The sequence below is a fragment of the Dipodomys merriami genome, unplaced genomic scaffold (assembly GCF_024711535.1).
Source record: "Dipodomys merriami isolate MVZ:Mamm:240054 unplaced genomic scaffold, mDipMer1.0.p SCAF_20, whole genome shotgun sequence".
Classification (NCBI taxonomy): Eukaryota; Metazoa; Chordata; class Mammalia; order Rodentia; family Heteromyidae; genus Dipodomys; species Dipodomys merriami.
Genome location: NW_027203382.1, coordinates 24,875,885 through 24,890,723, shown reverse-complemented (window position 1 = coordinate 24,890,723; position 14,839 = coordinate 24,875,885). Strand labels below are relative to the sequence as shown.

The following is a 14,839-nucleotide window of genomic DNA, read 5'->3' as shown; positions in this document are numbered from 1 at the left end:
CTTTAAATAGTGTATTTTTTCACAGACTCTTCCTCCTGTCCTTCTCCATCATTCCTCCCTCTTCATCAGGTGAGCCCCTTTTATACCACTGAGTGTTCATGTAATACAGATCTTTCATTGTTTGTTTTTTCTGGCATTTTGTCACAGCAATGGAAAAACTACTAACATACCAATAACCCCATAAAGTAGCTACTAATATATCACCCCACTACATTTGATGAGTAAGTAAGTAGTATCTCACCAAGGTTAAATAACTTGCCAAAATTCCACATCTAACAGTGAAGAAAATAAGATTTGAACCTTAGCAATACATCTCCTAAGTTGGCTGGCTTAACAACAACTCTATGGTTCAAATACTGCCACTAAAGACATCTCCAGGGGTTCCAAGAATGTTGTCTCCATATCCAATAGGTCTCTTGGGGTGGGGTTTGACAGGATCACTGATAGGAGGCAATAAGAGAGATACTGCTTAAAAATGCTACTAATAGCCAGGCGCAGGTGGCTCACACCTATAAGCTACTCAAGAGGCTGAGATCTGAGGATCATGGTTCAAAGCCAGCCTAGGCAAGGAAACTCCGTGAGACTTTTATCTCCAATTAACCACCAGAAAACCAGCAAAAATCTTGCTTGTTCCCAGGTATCACTAGCTACCACCTCATTTCTTTGTTTTTCTTGACACAAAAATTTTCACTCCTCAAAAGAATTCTATGAAGCTGCGAACCGGTGTCTCATGCCTGTAATCCTAGCTACTCAGGAAGCTGAGATCTGAGGATCATGATTGAAAGCCAGCCTGGGCAGGAAAGTCCACAGACTCTTGTCTCCAATAAACAACTAGAAAACCGTTAGTGGTATTGTGGCTCAAGTGGTAGAGCGCTGGCCTTGAGCTGAAGAGCTCAGGGAAAGTGCCCAAGCCCAGAGTTCAAGCCCCACGGACGTGAGGGGGGGAGAGTACTTTATTTACATTACATCAAATTCTTCAATGATTCCTATTTTATGTTTTTAAAAATTCCCAGCACTCTCTCTTCAAATACTGCTTTATTCTAACTCTCCTCTTCTCTTGCTATGGACTCAAGTGCTATGAATTTCAGACCTTTCTACAATATCACACATATCCACTTCAGCTCCTTTCAAAGCTTCAGTCTGAAGAGTCTCCTCTGATGTACCTTCCAGCTAACTAATTCTCCTTTCATATGAGTCTAATATTCCATTAAACCCATCCACTAAGTATTTCATTTTGATAATTTCATTTTCTCTTTATAACATTTCCATTTGTTTTTACAGTTTCCAGTTTTCCAATTAAATCCTCAAGCTTACCTTTTAATTCTTTGAACATGCTAATGGTTATTTTAAAGTTGTGTCCATGTCATGAATTCCCTCAGTCGGGTTTTTTATTTTCTCCTGTTCCTCTCTCCTGTATGTAATCTCAGACCCGATGATCTCATCCACGCTAATGGGTTTAAACACCTTCCTTATGCTCATGGCTTTCAGTCTGTGCTCTATCTTTGTTTAATTCCTTCTACAGTCACTTCCCTGGGGTTCTCCTTCCACTTCCATATCAGCCTCTCACTATCTGTTCTCCACTCAGATCCAGAGCAAGGGTTAAGAAATACCTTTCATTGTTTATCAAAACCTTCCATTGTCCTTTCTTCTCACCCTGTATATGGAGCAGAGTTCCTAAGCTGGCCCAGGGGGTCCTGCATGATCTTCCCCATCATCTCTAGGCACACATCTAGTGCTCTGTATCCACTGCTCATGCTTCTCCAGCCAGTAGCCTCCCTGCTGTTCCTTGAGCAAGTCAAATATCATGCATGCTCTCTCTTAGGGCTTTGTATTTTTTGCTCCTTCCATCTCATTTTTTTCCCCCTGACAGCCATGTTACTGGGCTCCATGCTTCCTTCAGGTCTTTATTCAAATGTCACCTTCTGAAAAGTGATATTCAAATGTCACCTTCTTATAACAGACAAATCAAAAATAAAATTCCTCCCATCACTTCCAATCTCCTTTAACATGCTTGTTCTTTCTCTTAGCATTAATCATATGTTTTATTAACTGTCTCCCCTTCTAGACCTCAAGCACTATGAAGACAGGAGTTGAGAAATCAGTGAAGCATGTGGCAAGTACTGAAATAAACACTGAAGGAATGACTAATAAAGAACCGAGTAAAATGATTGATCAATAGTGTCCAACTTATGTGAATAGGAGACCACTCCTAAAAAAAATAAATACTTGAAACACAGGACTGTTTCCAAACATGAAAATTATTATTTATTTTTAAGATAATAAAATGGACACATAAACAGACACACATACTACAAATGCACAATCACATAACAAAAGTGATCCAGCAATAAGAGATCAAAATTATCAGAGACTCTATAACCAAATAGATATCTTTAAGGCAGACTCATCAATTTAAAGAGAAAACATACTCTCTAGCTAACAATCTACAGTTCTCTAGTTTTGTTTCCATTTCCTTTTTTTTCATTATCTTTAAACAGATGGAAGTAATAAAAGGCACCCAGCATGCTCAGCGTTCTAATTACTAAGCAATAGCTCTCTTAAAATGCCACTGTCCCTTTAACTTTAAAATAAACTGTTTACATGCCCAAAGTTCAGAATATTAAGTGCTCTTCAGTATATTAACAAGTGCCTAAAAAAACCTAAAACCCTTGACTGCATTACAATATTTAATTAGGAAAGGAAAAGGATTATGTAATTAAGGTACTTTACATGATAGAAATGTGAAATGAAGAGCTTAAAATGATTTAAGAGTTTAAAAAGAAGACTTAAAAATAAAGGGCGAATTTCTATTCACAATGTTTGATTGCTTATGTTTTGCCTTCAAAACTAAAGAATGTAACAATTGTGTCTCATATACAGCCAACTAAACTCTCAAAGATAGAAAAGCAAAATAAAAGAGCAATAAGAATAGTCCAGTGTTTTTTATATAAATAATCAAGTTACCAGCTTATTTTAGCTCACACACATTATGAGGGAAAAGTTCTGTTTTCTTCCGTACTTTATATCCACAGACTAGAATGGTGTTGTGCCTCATCCACCTTAGATGCTCATCATAAAGCTTGTCATGTGAGTGCAGTGGTATACACCTGTAATCCAAGCACTCAGAAGGTAAAGCAGAAAGAATTTAGAGTGCTAGGCTGGCATAAGCTATATAATAAGACCTTGTTCAACTCTCTAAAAAAGTACTAGGGTATTAACTTAGTACTAGGTATAGTATAGGGCAAACCTGCTTGTTTTAACTAACATTGCCATTTTAAAAAAATGATAATAAAATCACCTCTACAGCATAGCTTCCTTTTGGACCAGTTATTATCAGACAGGATATATTAGAATGTATTTTAGGGAAAAATTTAAGCAAGTTAAACAGTGAATATTGTTATATCCTCTTGTTTCTTTCAAAAAATAAAAACTTAGAAATGAACCTCACCTCTTGGGACTCAATTATTGCTAAATACCTGAGCATATACTCATCAGTTAAAATTAAAAGAAATCTTTTTTGTAGCCTATTTAATTCCCATTGTATTAAGAGTAAATTCAAGTGCCTTGGCTTCATTTAAAATTTCTCCTCTGGTCATCCTCTTGCTAGAGGAAATATTAATTCCATCCCCAAAGATCATGTAGAGAAAGCATGAAAGATCTAGGTTCTGCATGGGAATATTTGTAAATTTTCACATAAAGCATGACAACAGACACTGTACTCAGTCACCAAATGCCTTTCCTTCTTATCTCACCAGCCAAATCTAGATGGGTTTTAGAATAGCCATGTGCCCAGGCAAGAAATAAAAGTAAAAACATTCTATGCCCTAGATCCATTAGCTACACTGAATGGTCACAGAATAATCCTAGCCAGTGATGTGAATTTAAAAGTGGGTTTCAGATCAAGCAAGGGTTACAAGTATGTCCTTTACCATCTCCCTTCATCCTATCTGAGAAACATATGCAATACCAGAAGTTCAGTGGTCATTTTAAGACAATGGGGAATAGGTTGGATACAGTAGTTCACACTGTAATCTCAGCTACTCCAAAGGCAGAGATTGAGATAATCTCAGTTTCTAAAGCCAACTCAAGATAAAAAGTTAGCAGTATCCCATCTCAACCAACAAGCTGGCCATGATATGCATCTTTAAGCCTCATTGCATGGTAAGGGACATAAAGAGAAGAATCACAGCAAAAGGCTGGCTATAGGGAAAAAAAAGTGCAAGATCTTACCCCGCAAAAAATAACTAAAACAAAAGGGGCTGTGTGATTCAAGTGGTCCAACATTAGCCTAGCAAGTACAAGGTCTTGAGTTCAAATTTTTCAACAAAATCATTAGGGAAACATGCATAGCAGGATGATTAAAGGTTAGGAGGGAAGGGGGCCAAGTTTCCCAAGGGAACCCAGTCCAGTTGTGGACTGCCTGACTCCTATTTCTCTCAGTGAGAAAAAGGCAAGGCTCTACTAGATTAAATCACGATTCAGTTTGCCACTGACTCTAATCCTCCCTGACAGGTATTAGTGGTAAGAAAAGGATCAGAGAAAACGGCAGCCTATGTTAGTACTCTCCCTAAATTTATTAATCCAGTGTATTTATAAAAATACAAATACACTTTCATTCCAATTTAGGAGTTTTCATAGTCTTAGCAAGTCCATAGTACTGAGAGCTTGACTATAGTCAATCAGTGCTAAGAGAAATCAAGCTCTAAAAAAGACACATTCTTAATGAAATAAACTAAAAAAAAATCATACAGAAGTTGGAAAATCTAATCACCATTAATGAAAAGTGTGAATTACAAAATTTGATTATTTTTATTTTGGTAATTAGCAAGATAATTGTTTGCACAAAAATAATGTTTCTAAACTATTTGCTACCATCCAAAAAAAAACCCAAAAAACTTTAATCTCCAAAATTAAAAGCCCATGCTGGGTGCTAGCAGCTTACACCAGTAATCTTAGCTATTCAGGAGGCTGAGATCTAAGAATTTCAGTTCAAAGCCAGCCCAGACAGCAAAATACATGAGATTCTTCTCTCCAATGAACTACTCACACAAAGCTGGAAGTGGCTCTGTGGTTCAAGTGGTAGAGTGCTAGCCTTGAAAAAAAGAATCCCAGGGATAGCCTACAGGCCCCAACCTGAAGTCCCAACACTGGCACAAAATAAAACAAAACAAAACAAAAATTAAAAGCCTAAGCCTGGTGCTGGTGGCTCACACCTATGATACTAGCAACTCAAGAGACTGAAATCTGAGGATCAAGATTCAAAGCCAGCCCAGGCAGAAAAGCCATATAACTCTTTTTTTTTTTTTTTTTTTTGTCAGTCGTGGGCCTGAACTCTGGGCCTGGGCACTGTCCCTCAGCTCTTCAGCTCAAGGCTAGCTCTCTACCACTTGAGCCACAATGCCACTTCGAGCTTTTTTTGCTTATGTGGTGCTGAGGAACCCAACTCAGGGCTTCATGCATGCAAGGCAAGCACTCTATCGCTGAGCCACCTTCCCAGCCTCCCATGCAACTCTTTTTTTTTAATTTATTTTTTATTTTTTTATTTTTATTGTGAAAATACTGTACAGAGAGGTTACAATTACATGGGCAAGATAATGAGTACATTTCTTATCAAGCATTATAGCCTCCTCCTTTGTTTCCCCTTCCCATCTCTTCCCATCCTCCCCCCGGCCCCCCCCAATACTCCCCGCCCCCCCTTCCCCGTATCAAAGTTGTAAAGTTCGTTTTCGACAACGACTTGTACATCTCATTGTTGCAATGGTTCCACCTGTATCCCTATTTAAATGATTTGTTTTTCCCCATCCCCTCCACAAATTATACCAACATCAAATACAGTGAAAAGCAGGAGTTATACTGTGGGGGAGGGACATACATAGCAACAAAGAAATAATCTTATATAGAAACAATCGCATGAAAGAAAAAAAAACATTTGAATACATATCTTAGGGTTCATTTCCCTAACATTACCTTATCTGACCTTTTCTGCTTGACTCAGACATATACTAGATACTGCAAATAAGGGAAACCATCCCATGCAACTCTTATCTCCAATTAACCAGCAAAAAATCTGAAAGTGGAGGTATGGCTCATGTGGTAGAATGTGAATGGAAAAAGCTAAAGAATAATACCTAGGCCCTGCATTCAAGGCCCCTGTACCAGCATGCACACACAACAATAAACAAAGAAACAAGCCTCCCAAAGTTTGCAAAAATTTTTTACTTCTCTCCAAGACAATGTTTCCTAACAATGAGCAGGAAATTCATACCAGCTCTACTGGATTTATCATAAACCCCAGGGCACTGCACAAAGTCCTGGTGTGGTTGGGCCACAGACAACATGAGGTTTAATCTTCCAGGCTCTCATCTTTTGGTTTAGGAGATTACAGATACTATAGTTTCTCAGTGATTCCAATCTGTGAGCAATATATGATGTTGAACCTTACAATATTCATGCACTCTTCTCCATGTGCCAAGGAAGTTTGTCTGCTACTTTCCGGCCCTGAGCTCCCATTGATTCTAGAAGACCCAGAACAAATGCTTTATCTTTGTTGTCTTCCCTTTAGTCTTGCGACATCTCCTCTAAAGCCAGCTTTATAACCCTTTGTCATACATCTGTCATTCTCTTTTTTAGCAATAAACTCCCAGTGGAAACTAGGTTTTCTTCATCTTTGCATCTCTAGGTTCCATGACAAGAAAACTACCAACCAATGTTTGTCAAATGCCTAGATATATGATTTCAGGATTCCTTACAGCCAGCATCCTAGGAAAATGCATCAGAACTTAAGTTGTAGATTTACAGAATATACATAAAGGTAGGGTGTCATTAAACAAAAAGAAAGTGAAGAATTGCTTCGCTCACCATTTGGTCTAGAAATCTTTGTTTTTTCGTTTGCTTGTTTTTTTTGTTTTTTTGGTTTTTTTGGTCAGTCGTGGTGCCTGAACTGTGGGCCTGTGCGCTGTCCCTCAGCTCTTCAGCTTAAGGCTAGCTCTCTACCACTTGAGCCATAGCGCCACTTCAGGCTTTTTCTGCTAATGTGGTGCTGAGGCATCAAACCCAGGGCCTCATGCATGTAAGACAAGCACTCTACCACTGAGCCACCTTCCCAGCCCCTAGAAATCTTTTAATTCAAGGCCACCTTACACATGAAAGCACTTAAGTATATCTTTACAGATACTGTCTCTTCAGATATAGCATCCAGATGAGATGGCCACTGTTTGACTACTGTGGTCAATCAGTGACAATACATTGGAAAGGATAACCCAATTTCAAGTCCTATTACTGCTAACTTCTTTCCAATCCACTCCACAGGTTATTTGGCAACTAAATTTCTTATTTGTTCTTGCATCCTGAACCAGGACACAGATCTGGGCACCTGGCAAAGGTACATACAACTATCACTCAATGGAAGAGATAGTGTTTGGACTTAAAAGACCATGTCTTTTTTGCCCATCCTGGAAGCTTATAATCCTTTTCTTACAAAATTCCTCTTTCCTACCAGTTTAGTTCAACAATACAAGTTTCTTATTCTCTTCTCAGTATAGTGCTTTTCTTGAAAGACTATATACCAGTAGTTGCTTTGACAATTACACTTGCTTAGCTTTAATTTAGTATTGATTTAAAAGGAGAAGGTGGGGGAGGGAGGAGGTGACCAGTAACAGTTCTACAATTAAGAGTTCAGCTTACATAAAATTTGGTTTAAAACAGGTCAGTTTTTTTGTATGACACTAGGTTTTTTTTGTTTTGGTTTGGTTTTGCCTAAGTCATACTACATTCCATTTTTGTCCAGACTGGCTAAGCTCAAATGTTTAGCTAGAGAACTGAGGTATGTTCACAATTGTACCTAAAAACACATGTAACATGTAACTTTTGTAGTTTTATGATAAGTGTTTTTAAAAAGAGTACTGGAGACCATATGCATCTTTTGTGTGTATGGTACTAGGGCTAAAATCAGGGTCTTGCATTCTTACCTGGCTTATTTCAGCTCAAGGCTAATGATATACCATTTGATTCACACCTCCACTTCTTATTTTTTCTGATAAACTGGAGATAAAAATCTCACAGACTTTCCTTCCAGGGCTGGCTTTGAACTGTGATCTTCAGATCTGTCCTCTAAGTAGCTAGTATTACATGTATGAGCCACCAATGCCCAATTCCCATCTGCATCTGTTCTTGTTCATCAGTACTTTCTACCCTGTGAATGTTCCAACTAATGCTTTTTCCCCCAGAGGTGATTCTTTTTCCCCAGACGGGTGATTACCAAAGAAGTCACCTTGCACTGAACAATAAATGCAAACTGACAACCCAGAGTTCATCAGTATGCTCCAAATAAGTGGATACATAGGGACACCAACTTTCTACATAATTATTCATTGTGGAGTTTAACATTAACATATAAAACCCCTTAGAAGAGCATCATGGAGGTTTTCAAGGATGTTCCAAGATTTTACTTTCTTCCTTCATTTTCTACTTTTTCATCTCCTTCCTGAGTGGGTGGGTTCCAGGTTTGGTTTTTTTTTAAGTTATTTATATGTTTTGTCACATTGAATTAGAGCTAGAAATTATATACAACCATCAGTAACCAAAGCACACTTCCAAATCATCTTCACTGTTAAGGAAAATGATAGGTAGCAAAGTAGAAAGAAAAGAGCATAGAAAAACAAGCAAAACTCCAGCTGAATGGAAATCAAACTTCCTTTAGTGACAGTACTCACACATGCATCTTTCATTCAGAACCATACATTTACTAAGGCAAAATCCGATTAACTGGAAATGTATGTATATGGGGAATTATGCTACAAATACTGATTTCACTTTCAGTTGTAAAACGCTGAAGAAAAACATTGCTCTTGAATCAGGAGGAAATGGGATAGCAGCACATTTATACAGAATATGCAATTTCATCTCCAAGTGATATTGGGTAGCATGTTTAATCTATGAGAGTACAATTAGAATGTTAAAGGCTCTCTGGGCTTTGTCCAATTGTGATCAGTCTGAAGACTGCTAAACTACTTGAGAAACGAGATAAGACAGTATTTTCTGTTAAAACAATAATAATTTTTATCTCTGCTTGTTACCCAGTCAACTAGATGGGCTATTGATTTAGACTGGACATACAAATATTAAAATAACAATGAATAGAGAATAGATTTCATCATTAATAGAAGACAAAGACAGATTCTGTATTCATCTGATCAGCAATCAGTCTATGAACCAGAAGTCATTTATATAAAAAAACCACCTCTGGAACAAACATTTTTCTTTTATGTTTCTTACTTTTATCGAATATTCTCAGAAATAGGGTGAATAATATTTGCTCTATAACAGCAAAAATAAACAGATGAAAGAGAGAGAGATTTGATACCACTGGGCAAAGGAAGACATATGGGCTCTCAAAATACAATTTTGCTTGGGAAAAATGAAACCAATATACCCAATATTTGAACTTACATGTATTATATACACAAGAATTCTGTCTCATAGGTATAAACAAAGGCATTTTTTCCTTCCCAAGGCACTAGGAAAAGAAAATATTTCATTTAGTTATTAATAAAATATATGTGAGACAAATACTTGAAAATACTTTTAAACTGTGAGGTTCTCCCCCCAACCCCTCTTCCTGCACCTAAAATCAAGTCAACATCAGAAAGGTGCATTTGCCATGCAAAAGGCATTCTTCCAGCCAATAAAGCAAGCCACCTTAAAATCGGCTCTCAATTGCATGGAAAACCAGTGAACCTAATCAAGTGAGGTTATCAGAGTTTCTTTAATCGAATCTAGAGTCCCACCCACATTGTCTTCTGATCAATATTCTTAATGCTTCTTCTTACCCAATTACAAAAGACCAGATAACCCTGTGACTGATGGGTGATACACAGGAGCTTATTTTCCACTGGTAAGCAGAGTTAACATACCCACGGAAGCTATTTCAATTACTGAATAAATGGAAAAGGTTTAAATGTAGAATTTAATGGGACAGGATTGAACAATATTCCCATCCTCATCAACAGGAAAACAGGTGATTTCTGAAGAAAATATGCTAGGGAAGACAAAATCATACAGAGACAAGCATTCACATTTCCTCAGAGTTACTTAAATACAAATACTTGATATACAGTGGCCTGGCCATCATGGAGACAAGTACAAAGCCAGTGATTGTTTGCCTTACACAGTCTCTTTGTGGTATCTTCACCTGGGTGCCTTTGATCCACACTCCACTGCTTTTCTTTCCTGCTAAAAGAAGTCAGCTGACCACTTTCTTAATTACCTGGTCCTTAGTTCATCTCCTTCAAATTGTCATCCCTAGCTCCAACTTTTACACACCACTATAGAGTTTTCAAAGCCTGTTTTTGTTTTTGTTTTTTTGCTTTTGTTTTGCTATTCAGTCTTTCTAGGCTAGCCTCAATCACCCAAGCCACTCACCTTGCTTCAGTCTTCCAAATACTAGGATTAGAGAATGTATCACCATACCCAGCTCCAAAGCCATTAAGATTTTTTTTGTCAGTCAGGGGGGGCTTGAACTCTGGGCCTGAACGCTGTCCCTCAGCTCTTCAGCTAAAGGCTAGCACTCTACCACTGGAGCCACTACACCACTTCCAGTTTTCTGAGTGGTTTATTGAAGAAAAAGAGTCTCACGGAGTTTCCTATCCAGGCTGGCTTTGAACCTCGATCCTCAGATCTCAACCTCCTGAGTAGCTAGGATTACAGGTGTGAACCACTGGCACCTGCCTTACCATTAAGATTTTAAAGGCTTAGCTTTAGTATGGTCTTGTTTGTGATCATTCAGGTAAATGCCCAAAAGTGGGATTGCTGGGTCATAGATGAGCTCTAGGTGGAGTCTTTTGAGAAACCTCCATACTACTTTCCAAAGTGGTTGAGCAAGTTTATACTCCCACCAACAATGCAGTAAGGTTCCCTTCTGTCCACATCCCCTCCAAGCTAAGGACTCAAATGTTTTTTTTTTTCTTTCTTGCTATGGTTTTTAACATATTTATAAGATATTTCTTTGTTGCTTTGTATGTCCCTCTCCCATGGTATAATCCCTGTTTTCACTGTATTTGATGTTGGTAGACTTCGTGGAGGGGGAGGGAAAAAACAAACTGTTTAAATAGGGATACAGGTGGACCCACTGCAACAATGAGATGTACAAGGTGTTTTGTCGAAAAACGAACTTCACAATTTTGTAGGGGGAGGGGGAGAGGGTGGAGGGGCGACATGGGGGGGGGATGGGAAGGGATGGGAAGGGGAAACAAAGGAGGCAACAATCAATGCTTGATAAGAAATGTACTCATTACCTTGTCCATGTAATTGTAACCCCTCTGTACGATATTATATATATATATATATATATATATATATATGATTTTAAAGGCTTAAATCTTTAATACTTATTTTCTAAGTTAAAAGGGGGGATGGGAGAGAGGCTAATGAACTGTAGGGTTTATTTTCACTTTAACACATTAAAAGTTCTGCATCATGCCATTCTCTGCTCTCAGAATAGGCACTACCTACCACTCTTGGACTAGATTGGGCTGTTTATTAATGAGCCAAATCCCACAGTCTGAATGTGAGCATACATACACACCTCACACTGCATGAATAAGTGTAGAATAATTACAGAGTGATGCATCTTGTTTCCCAAATTGGACTGCAAACTTCTTGAGAGAGAAGTTATTGTGATAGCTCCTAGCTGTAGACGACAGTCTTCATACTCACACATCAGAACACACACAACCTAGGTTTGAGTATTTGCTACAGGGTAGGCTGGCTTGACCCAGAGACTGGTTTTCTGAAAAAGAAACCATAGACAAAAAGTTGCCTTGGATCAAAACCAATGGGTTTGGCAAATTTACTCTCAGAACTGGGCTCAGTTTCTGCAGTTAGGTTTTTGCCTTCTTTTACTGTTGACAGTGACCTAAATATCTCTGTTCTAGCTCTTGCTCTGACATCACCAATGCATATATTTAATTCTCTGTTCTTTTGTTCCTACAGCTACAAAATAATTATGCCTATTCTGTGAAAAATCCTATGAATCTAAATTATCATTTTTTATAATGTGCAGCAACCTTTCAACAAGTATCAGGCCCTCACACTAAGTGAGGAAGCACTAAATCACTAACATCAGGTCCATGAGTATGGCTAAAGTGCTACAGCACCTGTCTAGCAAGCACTGATCCCCCAGTACCACAAAAAAAATTCAAAAAATTTATAAGTTAAAACTCCAATGTCAATATAACAAGATAGTACTGATTAAATAGGTTAAAATAAGGATGTAACTCACAACTACTATTTATAATAGACAAATAGTGAACATAAAACATTTAATTCAGTGTCTGACACTGAGTAAGGACTCAGTAAATATTAGCTATATCAATATCGAAATATGTAATTAGATCTCGTTCTATAGATTTTTTTGCCCAAATCTACAATCCCAATGTAAATTGATAGAACTGAATCTATTCAGAAATTGCCTATAAATAAAGAAATCCTTACGGAAGAAATTTCTTATGTTCTATGGCACAGGAAGATAACCATAGGTGGCAATAATTATATATTTCAAAATTGCTAGTAGAGAATTATGAATGTTCCCGACAAAATGGTGTCTCTGGTGATGGATATGTCAATTAACTTGATCTGATCATTACACATTGTACACACATATTAAAATGTCATGTTGTACCTTATAAATTGTACAATTACTGTGTGCCAATTAAAAACAAAAAGATATTCTTTAAAAAAGAAATCATGGATTCCTTTTCTGGTCACTAACCAAACCAATGTCACTCTAATACAGAATGTCTGTATTTAATTTTGCATATTTTTCTACCTTTAAACTGAATCTTTCTCTCCTTCAAATAATCTGAACATGATTCTAAATGAAGCACTTACTAACAACGTAGAATTTTGTTTATCCTTCAAATAGTAGTTTATTATCCATGTAGCAGTTAAATTGCTTTTTTCTTTCCTCCAAATCTTATTTCCACCTTTGTCACAACAAAAACACTCAGTAACATTTAAATTTTCCATTTTCTCCTGTCTACTATGCCCATCTGAACCTTGTCCCCAGCTCCTCTTTCCTCTGAATCAGGCATCTTAAGGTGGCCAATTCCTGCTGCTCTGTCGTCTTGTAGCTCTTTACTATCATCTCTGACCACTCCATCACCACGTTGGGGCCCCAGTCTTTTCATGAAGCTGCTGGTGAGGTTTGTACTTTACAGCAAACACAGCGCTTCAGATCCACATCAACTGTAGATGCCTAATAAGGAATGATCAAGGGTAAGTGACAAGCCAGGTGCCGGTGGCTCACCCCTAATCCTAGCTATTCAGGAGGCTGAAATCTGAGGATCACTGTTCAAAGCCAGCCCAGGCATGAAAGTCCATGAGACTCTTAGCTCCAATTAACCACCAGAAAGCCAGAAGTGGCGCTGTGGCTCAACTGGTAGAGTGCTTGCCTTGAGCTGAAGAGCTCAGGGACAGTCCTCAGGCCCACAGTTCAAGCCCCACTACTGCCAAAAAAGAAAGGGTAAGTGACACTTTTGAATGGTACCACTCTCTTTTCTGGGTACCAGATTGAGAATCATCTAGTACTACTATTTTTCAAACACAAACCTCCAACATCAGGGTTTCTATAAATATTACCCCTCAGAGGAATCTTCCCATCCATCCCATCTAATTCCCAATTCATTATTTAATCTCAGCACATTGTTTCTATTATGACATCACAGCATATAGTTATATGACACTAGCCTCTCTGATTTAGTTTATAAGACTCATGAGGAAAGGGACTTAGATTGCTTCAACAATCAAAGCCTGGTGTTTAGTACAGTGTCTCAAAAACACAAGGCAAATATTCATTATACCTGTTAAATAAATTGTACTCTGGGATGCTTATGTTGTTCAACACTGGGCTAGGTTCTATGGGAGGAACAATAATAGATACAATCTTCCCTTACAGAACTCACAATCTTACTAAAAAAAAAAATAAGACACACAAATGAGGGGGAAAAAACCACAAGAGTGTCAAAGGTTATGATATACATTCCAAACACCCAGAGAGAAAGAGGTGAAGGAAGAAGGCAGCTATCTGAGAACATGGGGAAGAAGCAACATTTATACTGAGTCGTGGTGGATGAGATTACACTGGGGTTGGAGGGCAATCCAGAAGGCCTTTTACAGTGAATGGAAGCTTGCAGAGTTTATGCCAAGGATGGGGACACAATTAACCCTGGCCCTGGATAAATGACACATGCCACTGAAATGAGAGCTGGCTAAGCAGCCTGAAGGCAGATTCTGGAAGCCAGATCAGGAAGAGCCTTGAGAACAAGGTTGAATTATTTTTTTTCTTTTGACACTAAAGTCAAAAGAAAACCTCCACAGGCTTGGCAGAGAGGATCATGTTGGCACTGGAGATAACTGGCCCACTCTTCTAGGATTAACCAGGTAACAAAAATCTGGAAGTAAAGGGACTCAGAAAGCTGTGGTAATCACCAGAGACATGAGTGGGAACAGACAAGGAACAAAAACTAAAAACTAAAAATTCCTACAACTTCCACCTCGTTATTATAAAAAGGAGGGTAACGAGGAAAAAGAGAAGGAGGAGAAGGAGGAGGAGGAGGAAGAGGAGGAGGAGGAGGAGGAGGAGGAGGAGGAGGAGGAGGAGGAGGAGGAGGAGGAGGAGGAGGAGGAGGAGGAGGAGGAGGAGGAGGAAGAAGAAATTTAAAAAGGGACAAATGACAGAATTTGGGTATAAGAATTTGGGAATAAGAATGAGTACACAATTTGCCTCAGATCAGTGGGAACTAAGAATAGCATAGTGCTGTCGATGACAAATGCTTACACAAGT

General features: G+C 38.3%; 1 protein-coding gene across 5 annotated transcripts in view; it reads right to left on the bottom strand.

Annotated features, from left to right (window-relative positions):
- Positions 1-14,839, bottom strand: part of Mast4 (microtubule associated serine/threonine kinase family member 4) — a 602,193-nt gene that overhangs the window by 525,743 nt on the left and 61,611 nt on the right. The window lies entirely within an intron of this gene.